The sequence below is a fragment of the Ursus americanus genome, chromosome 2, assembly GCF_024610735.1.
Source record: "Ursus americanus isolate L20-20 chromosome 2, mUrsAme1.1.p, whole genome shotgun sequence".
NCBI classification, from domain to species: Eukaryota; Metazoa; Chordata; class Mammalia; order Carnivora; family Ursidae; genus Ursus; species Ursus americanus.
In genome coordinates, this window is record NC_142128.1 from 96,435,342 (window position 1) to 96,460,533 (window position 25,192).

The 25,192-nt window shown below is 41.7% G+C and overlaps 1 long non-coding RNA gene across 7 annotated transcripts in view; it reads left to right on the forward strand.

Annotated features, from left to right (window-relative positions):
- Positions 1 to 17,022, forward strand: part of LOC123792387 (uncharacterized) — a 147,177-nt gene extending 130,155 nt beyond the window's left edge. For 6 of the 7 annotated variants that reach the window (XR_015723057.1, XR_006779683.2, XR_006779686.2 and 3 more), the window contains 2 exons: positions 9,236 to 9,414; positions 11,220 to 12,077. This is a non-coding gene — a long non-coding RNA (uncharacterized LOC123792387). Of the gene's footprint in view, positions 1 to 9,235; positions 9,415 to 11,219; positions 12,078 to 13,392 lie in introns of those variants that run through there. The other variant, XR_015723058.1, reaches the window with a different exon arrangement.
- Positions 17,023 to 25,192: the final 8,170 nt, after the last annotated feature.

The following is a 25,192-nucleotide window of genomic DNA, read 5'->3' on the forward strand; positions in this document are numbered from 1 at the left end:
GGAAGCCGGGTCCTCATCTCCATCCTCTGATTGGGTCACTCAGCCCCAGAGACCCAGATGACCCAACCCTCGCAAGCCATCAGGCTGATTATGAGAAAGCCTCGCAGAGAGCCCGTTATGAAAGGAGGGCACTGCAGACATCTTTGAGTTTTCTGCCAGTTTAGTAAAGTAGAGCAAGAAACCCTCAGGATGAAGTTAAATACTATAAAAAGCCCACTGATCGTTCAAAAGTGGTGGGGGTGGGGGTGAGAGCTGGAGATGTGCAGAGAAAGAGAAATCAAAGAGGAAGGAGAAGAAATAGGAAAGGGAAAGAGGAAGGAAGTTTTATGTTAAGGTCTGTCAATATCTAAATTTGGTGTCTGTTTAGACAGCCAATAATTTATTTCCAGGCCGGCAAAATCACTTATTCTGCCCTGCTGTCTATGTGAAATCTCAGACACACGGCACAGAAGCGGATGGGATTTGCCGCGGGATTGGGGGGAGGGGCGGCTAACCCACGCTCCTTGGCAATGGCGGCGCCAGTCTCTCTGTGTAGGAAGTACTCGGGATAGTAATTTAGTTGGGAAGGGGTGGTAGGCTGGGAGGCTTGCATTGAAATTGCACTTGAATCTGAGACACTTTTTTTTTTAACTTCTACTGTATGCTTATTTGCGATGGGTTGGAAAGGGATTAAAGTAGCCCCAAGTCTCCCAGATCTCCCCCTCCCCGCATCCATGGCACCTCTCAGAATGGACCCCTGTCATTGCCAAGTGCAGAGAGTGTCTCTCTCTGTGTCCTTGGCTGAACTGGCTGACAGGACAGTGGATAAGCTGACCGCGGACTAGAAGCCATCCCCTGGCACTCCCAGGATCCTTGTTGGCTTGAACACGGCCCTTCCATCTAGTCACTGGGGTCCTTTATTCAAGCTACCCACTTCATTTCTGCTTTCCTCCAGATTCTTTAGCAATCTTTTCACTGTAGGGATGTGGATAACCTCAGCTTTTTACACATTTCACTTAGGTGGTTTTAAAAGGCCCCACAGCTATGTTGTGTCTAACACAATGGGCAGTTTTCATGACTGGCTCCATCCTTGGGCGTCTTGTCCTAAAGTAAGGCTACTGCACAGGAGGTCGCTTGGAGGCATCATGCAGGAGCGTGTCAGAAATGCAAAATCTCAGGCCTCACCCCAGATTTACTGAATCACAATCTCTGAGTCTGGAGGTCTGGGAATCTGTGTTTTAACAAGTTCACCAGGTGATTTTCTTGCCATCCTAAAGTCCGAGAAACAATATTCTAAGGGGCTCCATTTGTCACTTTGTATTTTTTCCCCTCTACTGGTATTGTTTATTACTGATTGGAACCTTATTTTTGAATATGGGAATACAAAAGTACATATCTGCTGAAGCAAGGTGAGGTGAAAGGTGGCACAAAATTTTACACGCCCAAAAGACATCCGTGAAACATCATGTGGCCATGGTGTTGCCTCTGTTCTTGTTAGTTTCCAGTTTGAGAAGGAAAGAATGAATCTCTGATCTGCTTTAGACATCAAGACCTGGTAGGAAAGGGGGTTGTGTTATTTAGAATTTTGCTTCAGCTGCTGTAATAGAGAGATCCAACGTAATAATGGACACGGACTAATCATAGTAAAAGTTCATTTCTCTCTCATGTAGAAGTCGAGGTAGGCAGGATCATAGTTCCATAACCATTTTGAATCTAGGCTTTTTCTGTCTGGTTGCTTTGTCATCCTCATACTGCATCATTCATTTTATGATTCAGTGTGGTTGCTCCAGCCCCTACCATCACATCTGCATTCCATCCCATAGGAAGAGAGAACAGGGAAGGGAATGATTCTTAAATAGTAACTATGAAACATTGTAATCAGAGCCTCGGAAGATGGAGATCCAAAGTACACTAGGTGCTGTGTTGCTCTCGGGTGTCCTTGACTTTAGATCCATTCCTCCTCTTTTTCCCGCCCTTGTCTCTTTTGTCAAAGGGCTGGTCTTGGTAGGCTGCATCTCCCAGGTTCCTCTCCTCCAGGTTCACCTGGATTCGGTCAACGGGAAACACTGGTGGGAGACGGGTGGGCAGGAGAAAGGGAGAACTGAGGTATTTCTTCCCACCTGCTTCTGTCTCATGCAGTGACTCTGAGGATGACTGTGTCTGTCTGAGGCTGCAGCTCCCACTGGCCCATGGGCTCTAATAATGCTGCCTCCTTTCTTCATCTTTCCTACCCTTCGGTGGGAGTAGCTTCTTGCTATTGTTAATCTCTGGGTTGCTTCACCACCCCATTTGGTTTTTAGCTCTCCCTCACCTGAAATCAGTTCCTTGTATTGAAATCCCCCAGTTGTAAGTAAAGTGGTCAAATCTCAGCCATTGTAGGAGGGATTACCACTCTATCTAAAGACAAATTCATAAAGGAAGTGACAGGGTTTGCTGACTAATTTCCATTAATTAACTCTAATTTGATCTTCCTAGATCCTGGGTCTAGGGGAGACACAGAGAGAGAAATGGTTTGGGGCACAGATTTCTCAGCACAGGATTAGTGGAACCCAAGGCTATGAGTTACAACTGCTTCTAATGCCAGTTTCTTGGCCTCAATACTATTGACATGGGGCCAGATAGTTTCTTAGCTGTGAATTAGTTCTTAGTTCCTGTGTTGTGAATTGTGAGATGTTTAGCTGTATTCTTGGCCTCTACCCACTATATGCCATAGAACCCCCCCCCCAATCTTGCTCAAGTGATGACAACACAGAATGTCTCGAGACATTGTCAAATGCCATTGATGGAGTGGGGGTGGGGGTTGTGGGTAAAATCACGCCAGTTTACAACCACCATTCTGTGTTGATGGCTTAGTATCCAAGCACTGTTCTGGAGAACCCTTTAATTCGAAAGGTCAGAAAGTCACTACCTTCCAGAAAGGGCAGCTGCCACCCCACCCTTCTCTTTCATCTCTACTTCCCTCAGCCAGCGAGTGCCTTTATTTCTGATAAATATTGTCTAGAGAACAATGATCCCTTAGTCTCTAAGGGAGTGTCAGGGCCAAGCCATTGCCTTCTTGCCAAGAAGTGATGACACAGGAAATGGGGAGTCATAAACCCATTACAATATTATAATTCTTCTCTGATTTTTGAGATGAAAGTTGCAGAGCTCTGAAGAATGTTTAATTTTATCTGCCGCGATCAACCTTTCCTTCATAAGACAAATTTTCTGCTTCTCCCAGCCCCCCAAAACACACCTGTCATGGTCTACTGGACAGTAAAAGAACAAGTTAAAGTATGAATCTTCTCTGAGGAAAACAAAACAAAACAAAACACCCCTACTACTATCAACATTCTTAGCACAAAACAGACATTTTATATGCATTCCAATATATTTGATTAATCTTTGTAACAACCTTGCAATGTAGATATGATTTTTCCTATTTTATAGCTAAAGAACTAACTTGTCTACAGAAATACCCCTAATGTTGCTGAAGAAATCAAAAGTTCTCTTACCAGTTAAAGATACCAGCAATACCTTATGTCTGCATTGTATTTTCCAAGTCTTTATTATATTTTACATACATCATCTAAATTATACTTCTAGCTTAAGTACTATGGGAGAAGCTATACAATATTGAATGAGGTTGGAGGCAGTTTCACAATTAGGCAATGGGCTGGTCCCTAAAGATGACAAATGCCTGAGAGTTGTTGGGCTTATTGGTGGAGGTGCTAATAGAGGTTTATTTTAGATAGAAAACATGAGCAAAAACCCAGAGTCAAGAATCAGGGGGTGGGCAGGGGGAGCAAGGGACTAGGCTAACCCCAGGAGCAGATGAGTCATGATGGTAGGGAGGGAGATAGAATGGGAATGTCTAGCGGGATCAGATTATGGAGAGCCTAGAGATCCAGGCAGGGGAGTTAGGAGATTATGAGACAGCCACTGAGAGATGTTGGAAGTTTGTAAGCAGTGATGAACATTTTGCATCTTACTCAGAGTCACTTCTTCAGAAAAGCCTTACCTAAGCCCCCTGATGTTCAGCAGTTGGTGTCAGTCTTATAGGATCCCGGAGCTTCCGTTGAATAGTCAAGGCCCTCCAAGATCACGAGCTCTTTGAAGACAGAGTTCTGAATTACCCACTTTGTGTCCTTTAGTCTGGCACGGAGGAGGTTCAAGTGCACAGCCTGAGCAATGAGCAAATGGACCCTGACAGCGCACCATGGCCCCTCTGACTCCTCAGTGCCATTGGAAGATGGATTCTAAGGACAGGAAGGCCCCTGGATATATGAGATCACAGATTTTGAATGCAGAAAGGTGCACAGATGGAATCCCAGAGCTGACTCAAAGAGGTTCACTTCAGGGGAACAGAGCTGAAGGGGAGATGAACTGAGGAACCTCCAGGAAATCAAGAAAAGTGAATGAGAATCACCAAGGCAATTAAAATGTGTCTGAAGTGTGACCATCTTCCCCTGTCCTAAAACATGGTACATTTCAGACACGGGCCTTACAACGATTACAACTAATGCTCCCTCCCCTTCTGTAGGAAATGAAATAGTCATATCCTTAATCAGAAAAGCTGAAAAAGGGGGCACCTATCTGGCTCAGTCGGTAGAGCATGAGACTGTTGGTCTCAGGGTTGTGAGTTTGAACCCCACGTTGGATGTAGACGTTATTTTTTTTAAAAAGTCAAAAAATTTTTAATTAAAAAATAAAATATAAAAAACTGAAAAATATACTTCCAAATGCTTCCCTATTCCTGAATCCTCCACCCCCACCTGTTCACGTTGGCATGTGGATGTGTTCCTGCCAAATGAGTCAGTCAGATAGGAACATTAGTCTATTTGAGCAGATGTCACTTTAAAAAACAACATGGCACCATTACACAAAGCTTACCAATAATGCCTGTCATGTAGCAACAGGGCTAATATAAAGAAAAGGGGTAATTTTGGTGAATTCAAAGGAGATAAGATTACTGTAATTATGGGGGACTGCTTCTAAATAGTCTTCAGAAAGAAGAAAGGCTGTTTTGTATCTTGCTGAGATACGGGAAGGAGGAGGGAGGGGCCTGGCCAGGAGGCTGGCCGTCAGAGGGGAGGAGGTGGGGGATGGCAGTGTTTGCTGCTGGCATTCTCGTGCCTGACTTACTGTGTCTTGAGCTGAGAGAAAACAAGATCTTTGAAGGTCACTGGGGGTAGAATCCAAAGGCTTTGCCCAGAATAAACTGCAGCTCTCTGTCCTCACAGGCTGCCTAAATCCAACCCTTCTTTTTCAAAGCCCTGCTCAAATCCTTTCGCTCTATGAAACCATCACTGTCACTCCACTCTACAGAAGCCCCTCCCTCCTGAACGGCAGTATCAGTCAGAGCGTGGCTCTCAGGACCTCAGTGTTGATGACCAACGTCTTCTTTATTGTTTAATCTTTCATGTGCTCGCATACAGATTTGCTAACCAGGTTGGCATCTCCTGGAAGAAGGCATGGTGCTCTGTACCACCCTAGGGTCCCTCATAATGTTGTCAGCGTGTGTTGATTGGTTGATTGGTTAGGTATTAACGCAAGTGGCTCTCAGCTAAGGTTGTCTACTACCTAACTGATGTGGGGTCAAATGATTTAGAGAAAGGAAATTAATATCCATCGAGTACCAATAAACCAAGCCCTTTTCTCAGATTAGATTATCTCAATATAACCCTTTGAAAACACTGCGATAGATAATCTCAAATTAAGGTGAGGAAACGAAAGTGGGTTTCCCAAGGCCACAGCACTCAAAAGCAGCAGAAGCTGGGATTTACTCTGAGACTTGTCTGATCCCAAAGTCTATGTCCTTTTCAGATGACGCTTTAATGCCCCCAACATCTTAGTTTTGCCTTTGGCCAAGATTAGAAATTCTGGCAATTTTATCCTGGTAGCTTGAAACTTTGATACCTGTTAAACTGAAAACACTTCCAGGGTGAAGTGTGTAGGCAGAATAATGCCCCCCCCACCCCTGAAGTGCCCATATCTTAATCCCAGAACCTGTGAGTATGTTAGGTTACATGGCTTAGGGCAGTTAAAGGTACAGATCGAATTAAAATGGCCAAATAGCTCACCTTAAAAAAAAAAAGACAGATATTACCCTGGATTATCTGGGCGTGCTTGCTGTAATCACAAGAATCATACTGATGGAAGAGGAAGACAGAAGAGTCAGATGAGTGATCTTATGTGAGGACTGGATGTGCCATAGTTGGCTTTGAAGATGGAAGAAAGGGTCATAAGACAAGGGATGGGGGCAGCCTCTAGAAGCTAGACAAGGCAAGGACATGGATTCTCTCCTGGAGCCTCTAGGGAGGAACAAATCCCTTCTGATACCTTGATTTTAGCCTGAGGAGACCTGCATCAAACTTCTGAAATACAGAACTGTAAGATAATAAATTTATGTTGTTTTAAGCTGATATGTTTGTGGTAATTTGTTACAGCTGCAAGAGGAAACTAATACATATGGCAACATATCGGTACCTGTTTCTGTTACACGTTTATGGGTGATTTGAGAACAGGTTTGAAGGGTTTGCAGAAGAGAACAGGAGTCCGCTGAATTTAGACAACAAGGTGGAAAGAAAGGGAAAAAAAAGCCAAGACGAAAAAGGGGTAGAGCAGAGGTGGAGGATGAGAATGGGAATTCCTGGAAGGCGGGGATCACACTCACCCACCTTGGCACCCCAGTGCCACCCAAGGATCTGAGATAGCAGCAGGTACTCTCTTCAAAAATTGTTGAGTCAACAGAATGAATGAATGGGTGAAGGAAGTGATGGAGGAAGAAAATGACAAAGAGAAGAAGAAAGTGAAGAAAGAAGGAGGTAAATGTGTGTGGGGTTGACTGGCACAGTAAGAGGGATACAGGGTGAGCAAACAGCAAGACTGAAGGTTCTGGAATATATTTACGCTAAGGCTAGCACTTCAGTGAACTGTGCAACCTGTTCTGAAAACCCAATAAATGGTAAAAATCCTAGCAAATTTCTCACCAGTATCATCACTGGCTCTGAGTTTCTCACCCCATTATTTCTCATCTATTATTACACAGAAAAAAAAAAAAAACCAGATAGAAACACAATCCTTCAGTATGACAGTCAAAGGGGAGTGGAGGAGCAGTGCTTAAGAACAATGGTTTTGTAGACAATGGATTGGAGAGAAATGTGTTCTTTCCCTGACATCTCAACTTTTTGCACCAGTGAAACTTCATTCAGAACATACACTCTGGAGGATCAAATGATAATCTCCTTTTCATTTAGACAGTCTTCATTAACCTTATCCTTCTATTGGAGAACTTCAAACATGATGTTAAAACTAGATTCCTCATTGCTAATTCTTAAATCCTCTCAGTTCCCATAAAATGGGAGAAAAGATCTCCAAGTCTGACAATTTTCAAATACAAGCGTTAAGTTACCTGCCTCTCAACATCCAGCCAACTTCAAAAAAAATGGATAATATTTATTGGCTTGAATTATAATATGAAAATAGCTAGTCTACGACCCATTTTCTCTGAGTGTTAAGATATTGATTGTGTAAGAACCGGAGTCTCAAGGTCAGGAGATGAAAGATGTACTTTTTAGTACTTTTCCCTTGTTAATGTCTCTATGTTTTTAATATTTTCATATTCTCATTCTTCTCTCTTTCTTTTCTATAGACACAGACAGGTGCTTACATGCTTATAGCTGCATGTGGGCACACACACACACACATTTCTAAATTTTAATCTACTTACATTAAATAACCCATAGAATAATCATAGTTCCCTTCAACATCAATTGAAATGAGATTTGTGGTCAACAGAGACACCAGTTAGTGATAGCAGAAAACCCAAATCCTAGGTCTCCTGATTCCCCTCAGACCCATGTGTTTTCCACTGCAATAAACTACTCCCAAGTGTAATAAACATGTCTGTGAAAATATTCAGGGCACCTCTACTATGTCTCTTCCTCCTTCTTCCCTCCACCTTTTCCCTCTGTTTAGATCACAATCTTTGTTAATAAGTCAGGTCCACCATCATTTTTAAACCCAGGTAGTTGGGGAATCAGATGTCTTATTGTCTGGCCCACTCCTGCATTAACCTCACCTGAGAACCTGAGGTTTTGCGGAGGTTCCCTTCCTTGTCTTGTCTTTGAAAACCAGCCTGCTTTCTAGAGTTGTACATTGAACCTTGTTCATACCAGTACCTTATTTGTGGTTGGATGGCTCCCCCCGAGCTCCAGCGTGAGTCTGGCCTCTAGGTGTGGACAGATCTTCTACACAGAAGGGTGCCACTGTTTGGCCTGACCTCTTGCTGCAACTCCAGCTTGCCTGCAACCTGGAGTAGTTGGGTGTGGTTGGTTTCTGGAATTCAACAAATAATGTTACTGTGTCCCCTTTGTGTCCTGTGCCTGGACCTCCTATTGTTTTTCCCATAGTTACTTGTCAGAAGGCCAGCCTCCATTCCCTTCCAGACTTTTCCTATCCCATTACCACACCACATGATATTCTTCCTTAACATCTTCGAGCTGTTGAGGACCCATAAGGCCAAGTTATTCCATCAGACCAAACTTAAATAGAATGATTTGGCTCAGTTTCCCTCCGATGCATTCTTGAATTGCCCCTGCCTTCCAGCTGGACAGTGGCCCAAGCTGCAGGTGCCATTATAAGTTACCCAGACTCGTGAAGAGCTTGCACTTGTCATTTGATCCTCTGCCCAGAAGAGACTGAGTGCTCAGATCTTAGGCTAGAGAACCACAGTGGCCCTGAAACACCAGAGCACCCCATTTCCAATGCAAGATGTAGTGGGACAGCATGTTGCCGTATCAGGGCAGCACCAGAGAGCAGAAAACCCTCTAGCTTTGGAACTCAGGAAACCTGGTCGTGAACCCTGGAAGCTTTACTCGGTGGGCTCATGTGGTCACTTGACCTTTCTGAGCCTAAATTTTTTTAGATGAAGGCTGAGAATACCCATTTTGCAAGACCCTTGGGAGGGCTAGAGATAATGTGTGTGTAAAATGACTAAAAGTAGAGCTGCTGAACTGGAAGCAAAGTTGCAATCCTAGAAGTCTGCCTGTGTGGGCCTCATGTAATCCCCATTCTTACCAGCACTCCATCTCTGGTTTGCCCAGAGCTCTGGCAGTGCACGACTTCTCCGGGCGGTGGGAGGGCCACTGCTCTAGTAACATGCAGTCCCTGACATTAAGCTCAGAACTAGAAGCCATTAATATGCCTTAATGCTGAGTCTACAAAGATGCCAGTGACCTCAAAGATAGGTGACCAACTGCCTTGGTGTTCCTAGGACTCTTCTCATTGGGGCACTGAATGTCCTGCATCTTCGGAAACTCCCCAGAACTAGGCCAACCAAGGCAGCTGGTTACCCTAAGAAGAGAAGTCAGCTCCAAGGTGGAGGTCAAAAGACAATGCCCAACATATTACAGAGAAGATTTGTATACAAGAATGTCAATCATCGTACTGAAGGTAGGAATAAGCTGGGGGGGGGGGGAATGAAACCAAATTCAACCAGAGGAATGGTTAAAATAATGGCATATTTATTCATGTGGTCACTAAAGACCACATTTTGAAGTATTTTTACTAATAAGAGCAATTTTCCTCATATATTGCTAAGTGAAAAAGCGTAGTGCAGAGCTATCTACAAAGCATAATGGCAGATATTACAGCTGATTTTTCTTCTTTATAAATTTTCTACTGTAAGTTTGTATTACTTTTATAATCAGACAAAAAGATCAATAATCATTTTATTATGGTAATGAAAGAATTAGGCTTATCAAGGGTAGCCCCAATTCTGAGGGCATCAGGAGCCCCAAGGATGCCACCTAGGGTGATTAATCATTTTAGTTTGCCTAGGACTGAGGGGATTTTTGGGAAACAAGACTTTCAGTGTGAAAACCAGGATGAGACGGTCACCGTAACACATCACTACCTTTCTCTACCCAAGCATGTCTTACAGCTTCTCTAGAACGGGTTGTTAGCAAGATGAGAAGCAGCTCAGACTGTTGATGATACACACACATTTATTGAGGTTAAAAAAAATATATATATATAATACATATATATGTTTATATCTATGTATAGATATATACACATATATAATATATATTACATAATATATACATAATATATTCATATACATAATATATACATATATAATACCTAATATATATACATAATATATACATATCTATTATATATACACATACGTAGACATATATAATACATATATATGTTTATATCTATCTATAGATATAAAATAAAATACACAACTCTCAAGTATACAGCTCAATAAATTTTGACAAATGACCACACCATGTAACATCACTAAGGTCAAGATATAGAATATTCTTACCATCCCAGAAAATTCCTTTGTGCCCCTTTTCCAGTCAACATCCCACTGCTCACCAAAAGCAGCCACTATTCTGATTTATATTTCCATAAATTAAATCAGAATTTGATACCCTCAGAAATGTGGCTACAGAATTAGGAAAGAACTTGAAATACAAGAAAAAGCATTATTCAGAGATGAAGACCAACTAGAAGAAACATGACAGCGGCTAAACACAACGTATATAATGTCATTAGACAATTAGAAGGTGAAAAGGGAGACATATTTAAAAACCAAAAAGAAATGAAGATATAAATAGGATTTGAGAGGAAGCGACAAATATTGGAGAGAGGCAAAAAAAAAAAAAAAAACAAACAAAAACAAAAACAAAAACAAACAAAAAAAAACCCCCTCACATGTAGATACTAGGAGTCACCATAAGAATATTAGTTATTCACTTATATAATTATGTGCCATTTTCCTTGCCCCTCTCTGGTGGTTTCCCTGTCTTGTTTGAGTTCATGCATGACCCACCACAGGCTACATATTTCAAAAAAATATTTAAAATTGAGGAAAAGACAGAATAAGGAAAGAAAAAAGAAAAAAAAGGGAGGAAAAATTAAGGAAAAAAGGTAAAATTCCTTCTAACTCTGGATTTATGAATCTGGGTAGATTTGGTGGGAAGAAGAAGGCTGGCTCTCAATGTTTCTATAACTTTATAGGTTGTAGTCCCTAGAAAGTAATCTGTATTTTAAAAAGTAAGAGATCCACACCAGGTGCACAGGGGCATTTGGGTTGCAGTTGTGTAAGACTTGTGCTATCGTAGATAATCCTTCTCGTTTTTAAGGTAAGTTTTGTGAGCCCTGGCTGTGGCCCCTGCGCGGATGCAGTGGTTCCAGGGCTTTGATGGATACTGCTGTCCTTTCTCTCAAACTGTCCCCAGCCTGTGTTGCTCCTGGACAATTCCTAAAGAAGATGCAGGGTGAGGACTGACAGGTGGACCCTGGCTCTTGGCTGGAGCAGACTACCTGGCCCCTCTCCTCCGCGCCATGGACGTACTTGCTCTGCTCAGACTGCTGAACCATTGGACATTCTTCTCAGTTTCCGCGGAGCCGTTTCCTCCTTGTGTCCCACTTTCTAATGGTGGAAACCCTCCTGCCCAGTCAATGTCCTGTGGCTACTGGTGGTGTTTCCGAGTCTCTTCGAGAACAGATGGTGTAGTGTACGCAAACAGATCGACCAGATCTGCATCTAAATTCCGGCTCTCCCATTGGCAAAAAGGTACAGATCTCAGTTCCCTCCCCTGTTAAAAACAAATGGAATAATAATTCTTACCCCTCAAGATTGTCATGGGCATTGACGCGAGGTCATGGATCTCAGAATTTAACACATAGTTGGCACTCAGTAGATACTGGTTTCTTTTCTTCGACCAGATGGGCTGTGGGCCTGTCAGTCTCTAGATGAGTTGATGTTTATAGCATGGCAATATCTGTGCCATCTGTAGTAATTTAATACTGATGAAGAACTCAAACAAAATGAAAGATACAAATGCATGGCGCAGATTTCGTTGGGGATTTTTAACATCCCACTTCCATTCTGTTTCAGATTTAGAAAATAAATAGATTTTGTTCAAATCTAGACTACTTTTTAAATAAATAAAACCCCCAAATATTTAATTTAGGTGGTGGCATAGGACAAGAAAAATGCCTCCTTTTTGGAATTTGTATTGCTTTGGTTCACTTGATTTTTGGTTCATATGGAGCTTTTGTTTAAATCTCTGCCTCCTTTCCTTCACTTGCTCTCTCTCTCTCTCTACACACACACACACACACACACACACACACACACACACTAGTATATTGCCCAAAGCAAAACTGACTAGCTTTCCTATTCACCTGATGCCTCTATACAATGATCTCTAAGCCAAAAGGAGTGATTGTCTTTGGTGAAGTAAAGTCTGTATAATTTTTTTTTCTACCATATTTTGAGGATTAACTAGCTAGAGCCTGACTGCTCAGGTCCCAGGAAGAGGAATGGTCAGGTGGCAGGTGGCAGGGTAGCTCAGCTATCATCAGCCATCATTACCTGAAAATAGACAACTTTCCTATGACAGGGAAGTCAGACTGATACCATTGAAAGAGTGGTTCCAGTTCGGCTAATTCTATGACCTTGAGCAAACCTTATCACCTCTGTAAGCTTTAGTTTTCCATCTATAAACTGAAGCATGTGATGTAAATGGTCTCTAGGAGCTCTTCCAGCTCTGAAATGCCAGGGTTCCTTGACTACAAAAGTGGCCATACAACAAAAATCAACTGTCGGGAACAACAATGGAGGCCCGATGAGCCAGTTGCCTCAGGAGCCCGATGGCACTAAGGCAACGAGCTTATAATGGATCTGAAAAGCAAGGGCAGTGTTTTCTGGAAGCCGAGAATGGGTAAATCAAGGGATGGGGGAGATGCTGCTTCAAGCAGAACAATATATAATTGGTAAGGGGGATATTTCATCTTGACCTCTCTTCCAGCTTTCGATCTCTGTACTTTACTCTCCCTCTGCTGTTACAGAAGCCAACAAGCCTCATGGGTTTGAAGAACGAGCCACTGACATACTGGTAAAGGGTAAAGTGTCACAGAGTATTAAATATGGGCGAAACAGCACATCCAAATAGGATAATTGGAAAAGAGCGTGGTTGGATTCAAATCGGGGAAGCGACCGTGAACAGTAAGGAGGCATCAGGAAAGACAAATCGTCAGGAAAGATAATTTTTAGAACATGGAGCAAATATTGTAGATCTTTTTCCACAAAGAAAGATGGGAGGTACTAAGGAGGCATCACAGAACACACGCATTACATGATATCTTCATATACCCATGGCAATGGCAATTCGGCTGGTAAGTGCAAGCAAGCATGTGTGCGCGTGTGCGCGTGTGTGTGTGTGTGTGTGTGTGTGTGTGTGTGTGTGTGCTGAGTGAAAGGACATCTCCATTAACAAAGATCTTCCCACCTCCCCACATTCAACTCATTTTCAGTTGAATCTGATTTTTAGGAAGTTGTTTCTTCTGTGGGCTAAAATAGAGATCTCTATAACATCTAATCATTGGTCCTTGCTTTATTTCCAGGACAACAGAAGCTGGAACGCGGAGTCTTTCTGACTTCGAAGACAGTTGGTATGCACCTTGGGAATCTCTTTTCTTCATTCATAATTTCTATCTCCCCTTCCCTTAGTGGTTTACTATCCAGATCCTTCACCATCAGCAGTTCCATTTACCCAAAGGTGGCCTTCCGTAGCAGTCCTAGGTCCTTTAGTTCTGTCTTCATGTTTGTCCCAGGTTCTGCTGGGGTTGCGTTTCCTTGCTTGGCTCCTTCATCACATAAGACATGTATACATGTGTACATGTGCAAGTCTTAGCCGGCAGATCACGCAGGCAAGGCCCACATGCCAGTCTGCAAGGTTGGCACTGCACTAGAGTCGATGAGCTCCAAGTGCTGTCTCCAGCATTTCCAGACTGAGAATGTCAGTTGCCCACAGCTTTCTTCTTGAAAAGTTCATAACACTTGCAGCTCTGACTCCACCAGGCAATGGCTGCCAGTCCCATTTAAATGCTTACTCTTGAATGATTCCACAGACCAGTTTGCCTGTGTCACCTCTAGTATTAGACTCGGGGAAGGAAACTCAGAATGTGTGATTAAAGGCAAATTTGTCCACACACAAGTATTGCTCAATATATCAAGCAGCTTGGGGCGCCTGGGTGGCACAGCGGTTAAGCGTCTGCCTTCGGCTCAGGGCATGATCCCGGCGATCTGGGATCGAGCCCCACATCAGGCTCTTCTGCTATGAGCCTGCTTCTTCCTCTCCCACTCCCCCTGCTTGTGTTCCCTCTCTCGCTGGCTGTCTCTATCTCTGTCGAATAAATAAATAAAATCTTTAAAAAATATATATATATCAAGCAGCTTACTATATAGCAGGAAGGCTATGGATTTGGAATCACGAAGAACTGAGTTCAAATTGTAATTCTGCCACTTACTCTGTAGTGACCTTTGGCTTTGGGAGGATTAAGCTAGATAATAAGGTTAAAACGTCTGGCAATGTCTGTGATACCTGGTAGTTGCTTGGCAACTCTTACCGCGCTTATTCGAGTCTCCATGGGATCCAATCCTACGTTATATTTCTCGAGACTTCTTGGGAACCTCAAAGCAACATGTTTTCATATCCTCATGTGAAATATGATTTTCTAGCTAAGAAATAGATCCTGTTGTCCAGGACACCTGCCTTTCTGTGCATTTCCTTAGCAGTGTAATTACTATTACCGGGGTGATTTTTATGCTTTGGGCATGCACTCAGCCTGGCTGCCCCCCTGCACATGCCATCAGCTCTTGTGCCTAATCATCTGTGTCACTCTCGTGACTCTGAACTAACTGCAGTGGAATAAACAGAAGGTTGTTTGTCATCTGGCCGAGGCTGAGCGAGCACTCCGAATGGGGGGCTGAGCTGGAGCTGCCGAATTCTCAAAGGCAAAATAGATTTCAGTTTTTATTTAATACTTTTATGGTCAAACAGGATTTATTGTTTCACATATCTGGTGTCTTGCTTCAAGTGCTGTGGTACCTTACAAGCACTCTGTTTAGTGTGGCTCAACGTTCAGCCTTGCCATCAAAGAGATGAAACCAGCCAAAAATAAGGAGGGTGATCTGACATCAATGGAAACTGGACTGATATCCGAAATGATCTGAGACTCACAGAAAGTAGGAAAAGAGCTCTTAATTCACCATGGTGTTGGACTCCAGTCTAGTCCTCTCTGCCAAATGGTATAACGTGGTGCTTAAGACAGAGGCTCTATGACCAGGCTTACTGAGGTCAAATCCTAACTCCAGCACTTACCTGTTGTATGACTTCGAGCAAGTAATGGAATCTCTGTGTGTCTCAGTTGCCTCATGTGCCAAATAGGATTAATAATACAACATAAAAATAATTAATAATTGTATTTATTGTATAATTATTAATAATTGTATTTATGTTGTGTTAATAATACAACATAAAAAAATTTTTAAAAAAATAATACAACTTACTTCCTAGAGTGGTTGTGAGAATTAAATGTAACAACATGTGGAAGATCCTCTGTTTTGTTGTTGTTGTTGTTGTTGTTTTTAATTTAAGTTCAAATAGCCAACATATAGCACATCATTAGTTTCAGATGTAGAGTTCGGTAATTCATCAGTTGCATGTAAGAGCCAGTGCTCATCACATCACGTGCTCTCCTTAATGCCCATCACCCAGCCACCCCATCCCCTCAACCACTACCCTTCCAGCAACGCTCAGTTTGTTTCCTATAGTTAAAGAGTCTCTCCTGGTTTGTCTCCCTCTCTGATTTCTTCCCATTCAGTTTTCCCTCCCTTCCCCTATGGTCCTCCATGCTATTCTTTATATTCCACATATGAATGAAACCATATGATAATTTTCTTTCTCTGATTGAATTATTTTGCTCAGCATAATACCCTCCAGGTCCATCCATGTCGATGGAAATGGTAAGTATTCATCATTTCTGATGGCTGAGTAATATTCCAGTGTGTGTGTGTGTATATACCACATCTTTATCCATTCATCTATGGACATCTCGGCTCTTTCCACAGTTTGGCTATTGTGGACATTGCTGCTATAAACATCGGGGTGCAGGTGCCCCTTTAGATGGCTACATTTGTATCTTTGGGGTAAATCCCTAGTAGTGCAATTGCTGGGTCCTAGGGTAGCTCTATTTTTAACTTCTTGAGGAACCTCCACACTGTTTTCCAGAGCGGCTGCACCAGCTTGCATTCTGTGGAAGATACTTTGATAGTGCCCGGCACATTCAGTTTTATGTGTAAGATCCTATTATGGTCGAGCCTCTGGTACAATGCCCAGGCTCAGAGGGATGTGTTAGCTTCCATTCCACAATGGACCCACTCTCACCACTGAGCAGTTCTTTCTTACTTTTATGAATGGATTTGACCAATATTATTGATAATTTAGAATGATCCAAGCATTGTTGCAGATGAACAGAGGCAAATCATCCTAGCAGACTCCATGTTTTCAGTGCTCAGAATCTGTCTCCTTGTAAATTTCCCACATTAGCTCTAGTATTGCCGCATGAACCGTGTGGAATAAATTTGTTCCCTTTTCTGCATGGCTGCAGTCCTTTCATGTGAATGGTTCTAATGCCTTAGTTTTGGCTTTTCCGATGAAACAGGTGCAACTCTTTCAACTGCTCCTGATGTTGTGGATGATTGTCAGCTGTGTTTCTGGAGCCCCTTCAGCAGCCAGGGCGGCAAGGAGTGAGCTGGGTGGACGTTCACCAAGGCAATGCTGGGGCTCGCATCCTGTTCCTGCAGGTCTGTTAAGTTCTACCTGCCTTCACTCTTGACCTTCGTGTTTCTGCTCTGGAATTAGCATCCACATGTTGAAGCTTTACTAGGACTTTAGTTCAAGCCTATTCTCTAGCTTGATCAGCTCCTGCTCGCTTCTCTTCCATGCTGCCGCTGGGATCCTACTCAGGCTTACCCTACCTGACCCAATTGGGCCCAACCCAGCCCCCAACTTAGTGGGTTTTAAATCGCTCTGAGGTTTCTTTTCTTGTAAATGCCCTGTTTTCGTTGTCCTAAACTCCTTGGCCTTTGAGCTAGACTTCCTCATAACAGGCAAGGGAGTAAAATAAATGCCCCCTATGTGGATGAATCCAACGTGCCCTCGATTATAAGAGGCACCAATATTTTGTATATCTCACACACACACACACACACACACACACACACACACACACACACACAAGAGTGGTCAAGTAAACCATGCCACCATGCTTTTGTATCACTTAGAATTTTTATTAATATGTTTTGAAGGAACTTTTTTAGACTTTTTAGCAACAGACTTTCAATCCCATGCCACTCTCGTAATAAATAAAACCCAATCCCATCATGTTTCAAAAGCTTATTCTTTAACTGTTCACATTATATACCCATGAAAGGCGTCAAGAATCAACATACTTGGTGGGCTAGGTGGAGTTTCTGGACTTCTCAGTTTTATCCAGGACTTCATCAGCTCAGACACCATCTTTCCGATGTTCTCTGCACGCACGGCAACATCTCCGAGAACCATTTCCAGGCAGAGATGGATTCGTTTGTAGCTAATGAAGCCGAGGGTTCCCAGCTCCTTACCAGCAAGATCCCCTCCTTTTTCTGTATAGACTATGATATTATAGAATTTTGTCCTATGCAAATGTGATCAAAGGATACGTAACCACAAAATCTAGGGAAACCTTTGAAAAAAATCATGTCAGGTATCTAATTAATAAAAACATCCCATTACTTTTTGGATTGCTGTATCTGTCAACTTTTTAAAATTTGTAATTTGTGAATTTTTAACATTTGTAATTTGTAACATTTTCTCTTTCTCAATAACTATTCACTGTGGTACCTAATTGTAGTCATAAATTTATACTGTTTTTCCTAGAGAGGAGTCTCCACGTTACATAAATCCAGGGACCAGTGATATCCGCATTTGCCCTATTCTTAGTTACAATTTTTTGGTTTAATCTAAACGTGATGGCAGCTGTCGACCATTGGCGCTACCCGCATCGTCACAGTGATGATGCTACTTTTTCTGACCCATGCTGTAGTTTTGATCTCTCTGGCTTCTTTAGTGTTGATGGAATCATTCTGAGGCATGTTTAGTATCTCATGATTTCATTAGCATTTTCTACTTGACTATGCTCAGTTTTGTTTTTTTCCTGAAATTGAAAATGTTGTTGGAAGTGAAGGAGCTTCTCTTCAAAGTCAGCTGGAAATTTCGGATGAATTGATGTTCTGCCAGTGTGCGAATTAGTTACACTAGCCTCTCATGGCTTTAAAATCCTTTTCATGTAATCCCAGAGATGCGGACACTTTTTACTGCCTTTAGTTGATATATGATAGCCAATCCTATAACTTTTTATTTTTAATAATTTTGAGCTTCTAGAAAAGTGCAAAACTGGTGGTAAGAACTCTTGTATACTCTTTCCCTGGATACCTCAATTATTAATGCTTTTACCACATTGATTTATCGTTCTCCGACTCCCTGTATTTAGGCATATTATTTTTCTCAACTGTTCGAGAGTAAATGAAAGACATGATGTCCTACTGCACCTTAATGCTTTAGTATGTATTTCCTAAAAACAAGAACGCTCTCCTATATAACCACTGTACAAACACAAAAACCAGGCAATTATCCAATGCTACCATGCAGTCCATTCAAATTCTGCTAATAGTCCCTATAATGTCCTTCCTAAGGTCTAGGATCCAATCAAAGATGGCGCATTGTATTTGTTGCCATATTTCTTTAGTCTCCTGACCTGGACTGGTTCCTCAGATTTTCTCTTTCATGAACTTGATAGTTTGAGGTGTCCAAACAAGTGACTCTGGAGAATATCTTTCATTTTGGGTTTGTCTCATGTTTTCTCGTGATTAGATTCAGATTTTGCATCTTTAGGCTGGAGCATCTCAGAAGTGACGCTGGCTCATCTCAATGCATCATTTCAGGCGGCACATGATGCCTGGTGATATTAATTTTACCACTTGGCTAACATTGTGTCTTCCAGGCTTCTCCATTGTGAAGTTAACAAATATGTTTTAAGTTCTTATATGGATTTTGTGGGAGTGTACTTTGAGATTATGTAAATATCCTGTTTCTCATCAAAATTGTAACCACTAGTTTTAGCTGCCATTGAATGCCCACTGTTTTTATAAATAAACTTATTGGAACACAACCAGGCTTATTCTTTTATGTAATGTGTGTTGCTGCTGCTTTGCTAAAAAAGCAGAGTTGAGTATTTGTGACAGAGACCAAATAGTGCCACAAATCCTAAATATTTACTATATGGCTTCTTACAGAAAAGCTTACTGACCCCTTGCTCTTCTGAGCCTGGAATTCTGTATTTTAACAAGAGTCTTGATATTTAAAAACTTTGCTGCAGTGTGTAATTTTTTCTCTGTATTACTGTAGCCTATATTTTATTACTTATATATCTTCTAAGCCTGATAACTTCATGTGCCCTTTTATATCTTATTTTGTAAGAGTTATACCTTAATTTTACAAGATTTACAGAAGCAGATGATAATATTAATGTTTGTTTGAAATATCACTGTATAAACCGTAGAGTGGTATATGTTAACATAGATTTCCAATAAATTCTCTTTGATATTATGGTTTGTTGAAGAACTTCACAATTTGGAGGAGAAGGAACTGCAATAGTATTCATCATTTTGAGCTTGATTCTCTGACTCCCTAGTCCTCAGTCTCTTCAAATAATGCTATCGGATCAGGCTTTCTAAAGGACAGCTTTGAGTTTCTTATCCCTGGCGTCAAAATACAAACACAACACTTCACCATCTCCCCATATCCTAATTAACAGGACCACATTTCTCAGGCTGGCATTCAAGAGCCATCATGAGCTGGACCCGATGTATGATGAATAAAGGAAGATGTGGAGACAGAAGTGGTCTTAGGAAGCGAGAAATCCGAAGGCTTTTCCAACATGTTCTGCTCCCGGCCACCCCTCTCTCAAAGCTCTGGGCAGCTCAAACTATCAACTCTTTATCATAATAAGTAACCCGTAGTTAGGTTTCTCTTTAGATGATACATACACCCCTTTGGACACACTTTGTACTTTATCTGTATCTCTCTTAGGAAACTTACCTTTTTCTGTGTTGAATTATAGTTCGCTGTATCTGCCCCACTATTTTGTAAGATGGTTGGGGATACACTTTATATCTGACCTCCCTTTGTAGTACAATGTTTACCTTGGAACAGATCCTTAATTAGCAGTCATTGTGTGTGTGCACCCGCATGGGAACACCTGACGGTGAGTAGTGTAGCTCTGCGGACAGCTGCTATTTGTCTTGGGATCTTTGAGTTCCATTTGCTGTAAGATCTGAAGCTAATCTGAGAGGTTCCGGGCCGCTTTGTGGTCCTGCTCCCTGTGACTCCATCTCTGCAGCCATGTCACAAGAGCGTGGGGAGGTGTGAGAGGTAACATCTTCACTGCACGGTTCACTTACCTTGGATCCCTTAAGGAGAAGATAGGGTGAGGTTAGGTTGACTCTTACTAATTCCTCGTGTTTCACGTACTGGAACAAGCGCTTTGCCTGCGAGTGGTTCTCCCCACTGTTATCGGCAGTGTTTTAATTTGACTTTTTCGAGAGGCGGAGAGATAGGAACAGGAAAAAGATACATTGTAGGTCAGGGGGAGGGTAATGAAGGCAAAATAGAAAAGAAAGAGACAAGCATCAGCATAGACAGACTTAGATTTCAATCCCAAATCTGCCAGTCACTGTGGAATGCTACGAAATTTACACAACTCTGAGATCCAGTTTCCTAATCAGTGGGATGGGAATAACAGCCACATCATGAGGTAGTTACTAATTTATGTTTAAAACTTGCTGTTGTTCAAGGGTGCTTTGGAGAAACTGGCCAAAAAAAGGACATTTTTTTTTTAAAGGGGCCATGTTGATTGTGAACACACTAAAGAGAGATACTGTATATATAATTAAATAAATTAGTTTCTTTTTTAAAGTATTAAATTAAAATTTTTTAATTATGAAAACATGTAAATGGGACCTGGAAGGGTCAAGATCCAGAGCACAGGTGAGAAATACTCAGATGACTAGAGAAAGACAACTTCTGCCTTCGAGGGGCAACGAGGTAACAAGAATGGGCAGTGATGATGTGGGTAAGCTCGTAGGGGGCATGGCAAAGAATTGAGGGCACTTCCACTTCACGGCTTTTATATTCTCCACTAAGTAAAAGGCAAGGTCATCGGGGAATAATGAGGAGGGATGGAGGGGAGGAGGGTGATTTGATGTAGGCTACCAGAGGTTAAATAACAATGGATATGGGTTAATTCAATGTTAAGCTTTTACCCTGTGAAAACACTGAAAAGATAGTATGGTAGCGAAAGTTGTGGCAAGTGATCCGAGTGTTGGGATGTGGGATCCAGGTTGAATAAGGAAGGATGTGTAGACAACACTGGTCTTTGAAAGAGAGAAAGGATTAGAGGGCTTGTGAGGGTCCAGAACAGGTGATGTGCGAGGAATTGAATGAGAGAACCAGGACGGAGACTGTGTTTGGACAGTCACGTGTCTGAACTGAAGATTTCAAGAACGGAGGGATGAGTCCGGGGCGTGGCTGTGGGAGGGGGTGGCTGAAGTGGGTGGAGGGAGAGGCCCTGGAGACGGGGAGGCCAAGAAATTGACTTGGAGGCCTTGACTATGTGGATGCAAAAGTCATTCTGAAGAGCAGCACGATAAAAAAGAGCGTTAACTAAGTAAGAATTCTTAAAGGAACAATGACTATAGGGTGCAGGGGCCACAGGAGAGGCTAGCAGATGAAACAAAGAGGACAATTTATGCAGGTCAAGGGTCAACTGGATATTTAGAGAACAAAACCTGGGTGTTTCCAATGACACTCTGCCCCACCCCACCCTCCCTGCAAACAATCGTACTTATGTTGATGGATTTGGAGTCTGCCGGCACACCGCACACCGTGTCTGGCCTCTGTTGGGAGAGTAGATGCTTCCCTTTGCCCTAGATTCTGGTCGGTGAATTGGTAAATGTTCCTTCCAGGCTCTTGTGCTTGAAGTAATGACTTTTTGGTTTCTGATTTCTTCCTATCCCTTGAATCCAATACCATACTGGATTCTATCGTCCACTTGCAGCCCAGGTTTGACTATAAATCCCAGTGACTTGTACTTGTTTGATTCTAGTACAGAAAACAGCCCCAGATCAAGACTTTTGTGAAAACCCTGGTACAGCACACACTCCAATAAATCCTCCTCTTGTGATGGAGAGGAAGGCGTGTCAATATTTGCTGAGGGAGAAAAACACTTCCCGGCAGGTGCATAATTACTTTATGAATGATGCCTGCGACTCCTTCCCGCCCATACTGCTCAGAAATGCCTCTCTTCATGAGCTCGTGATACACATCTTTGCACGAAGGTCATTTTGAACTAAATGGTTAGGATTATCAAATGGAAAAATTACTGGAAAAGACTCCGCTCATGTAATTGTTAACATAATAAAGTTTCAAATTAGATATCAAACAGCACAGCCGTGTTTTGTTTCTTAAAATGATATTAACTTGCCTTGTGGGAATCTGTATATTTTCTTAATATGACTCTGTCCCATCTTGAAGATCTCTTTTCATAAGCAATTGTCCTTAAATATAGAAACAAATGCTTAAAGCGTGTAGTAATGGTTTTGAGAGCACTCAGGAGACTCTCACCAGGGAGTGCTACACAGTGGACTCACTGATTTAAACGTAGTCTGTTTACTCCAAGGGTTCTACTTCTGACAGTCCACAGAGAACTGACTTCATCTCAGCTCTAAAGTCACATGCACTGACCTGAAGGACTAATTCTCATCCTCTCCTTCACCATGAGGCATACAAATTCTTTGGAGCAGTCCATGTAGTTTGAAAAAGTGTAATCACTACTAAAATGTCATTTTTTTTATTGATCTCGAACCCTATTATTTTTGTAACAAAAACTTCTGAGAGAAAAGCCCAATAAAATCCTTTTGGCTGGCAAGACTTACACAAGACTATATATCATTTATGTGTCAGTGACTTTCATGGACAAGAGGAAACTGGTATTTATTTATGATTTCTACTCTAGACTGCCCATTTCACTTTCCTTTGCCTTCAGCAGACCTGTCTGCTAGGTCTGATAGGGATTTGACAGGCAGGGTGAATTTAACCTTTATTCCCTACTGTCTACATATGATTATTGTAATTTTCTATTAACATTCAGTAGGTCCACACTGGTGCTGGCCAAAGAGTGGTGGATAGGAAAAACAAATCCAAATAAACAGTAACTCTATTCTAGTGAGGTTAAGTTGTTTCTCCCTCCATGAAAAATGGTATCTGATGTAATGAACTTGCTATCAGCCAAATGGTCCTTGCTGCATGGGGCCATACTGAGTACTTAGAGTTGACCACAGTAGTTAACAAATGGGACAATCAAGTCTTGTAGACTGCAGTCAAAGAGCAACACGTTGATGGCATCCCTCCACCTGTGTGATCTCTGGGTCATGGCTCATTGCTGTCCTACCTTTTTTGAACGGAACGTGCTCAATCAACTTCCTCTACCCTAACTCTGACCTATTAAATCTTGTTAACTTCAGAAACATTTCCTTCAACAAAGGATGGAAGAGGGAGCAAGAATAGAAGTTCAGTTCAACAAAAACTTACTTCAACTTCTTACCCAAGCCTTCAAGCTACATTTGGGATCCCTGCAGTAACCTAACATGCATTAGAATGTTTTCTTGATATGGTAGCCCATAGATCCTTTGTATCCAGCATACTGTGGTGATTAAACACCTGGTTGGCAATAGCCAATTGGATTAGATAGAGACTCGAAACTTAAAAATTCATTTTAAGTGAAAACTGTTCATCTGTTTAGAGGTTACACACTTAGATGACAGGAGGGCCATGCGGTGTTGCGAGTGACAAGGATTGGGTAGGAATGCGATTACCTGGAGAGCCTGTAGTACTCTATTTGAAGAGGCAGCTTCTCCTCACCTCCAGGCTCTTGCTAACAATGAACACGTGGGTCTAATGTTCATGTTTCGACTATTTTTTCTCAAGAAAAGACAAATTTGGGGGCACCTGGGTGGCACAGCGGTTAGGCATCTGCCTTCGGCTCAGGGCGTGATCCTGGCGTTACGGGATCAAGCCCCACATCAGGCTCTTCTGCTATGAGCCTGCTTCTTCCTCTCCCGCTCCCCCTGCTTGTGTTCCCTCTCTCGCTGGCTGTCTCTATCTTTGTCAAATAAATAAATAGAATCTTAAAAAAAAAAAAAAAAAGAAAAGACAAATTTGGACATCTGGGGTTTTTAATATAAAAAAAGAAATCTAACTCTTACAGACCAAGTAGGATATTGCGAAAGTCTAAACCCAGTCTGAGATCAACAATTTGTAACTTCTGATTTAGGTGTAAGAAATATGGCTAATAAGGAAAGAGCAAATTAGAAGATAGTTGTCCAAAATAGGTGAACGTCGGAAGAGGAACTATTTGCTACTTTCAACCAACATATTTCATAACTGCTGGAAAATGATATTAGGAATTGTGACTGAACGGATCCAAAAATTTAGAAATTGGCTTGTCATTCTATCTGAACATTATCATACATCGTTGCCCTCCCAGATTTCTTCCTAAGAAAGGGAAATTTTGCTTTAGGAATTTGTATATTTCTCAAAGTCTGTTTTCATGAATACCCAAAATGCTTCTTTGTGTTACTGCCATGTGTTTGTTTTTCATAAATTGAAGTTAGGTAATTTACCTGATAGAACATTGTTGTTTTCATAAATGTACCCCCGTGAGTCTTGAAAATATTCTTTTTTTAAATATGCATCTTTTTTTATTATGTTCAGTTACCCTTGAAATATTCTATTTCTTTTTATCCCTTTAGACTACTAAAATATGCTTGGTTATCAACTTATTCAACACTTTTATGTTTTTCAGATCTCATTTATTCCATGCAATTTTTGTGCCAGTCTGTGTGTCAGATGCTGAGAATACCACAAGAAAAAAGCATGGTCTCTGCTCCCAGATGAGATGCTTCTGATCTAAAAGGAGAGTTCGGCTTACTCAAGTCTGACTGTTAGGTAAAAAAGTATGATTTTTGGAAAGAGGCAAAGTAGACCAATAATGACATATATTTTCATATTCATGGATGCATGAATATGGCGCATATCCATTGTTCTTTACCAGATAAATACATACTTTGAAAAATCCAAATAGCACACTAAAAAAACAAGTCATTCTTTTCCTCTTTCCCCTAAAATAAAGTTCTATTGAGATGATATGTACAGAGATGGTTTATTATAAATTTATTATCACATATCCAATAAAATATATTACC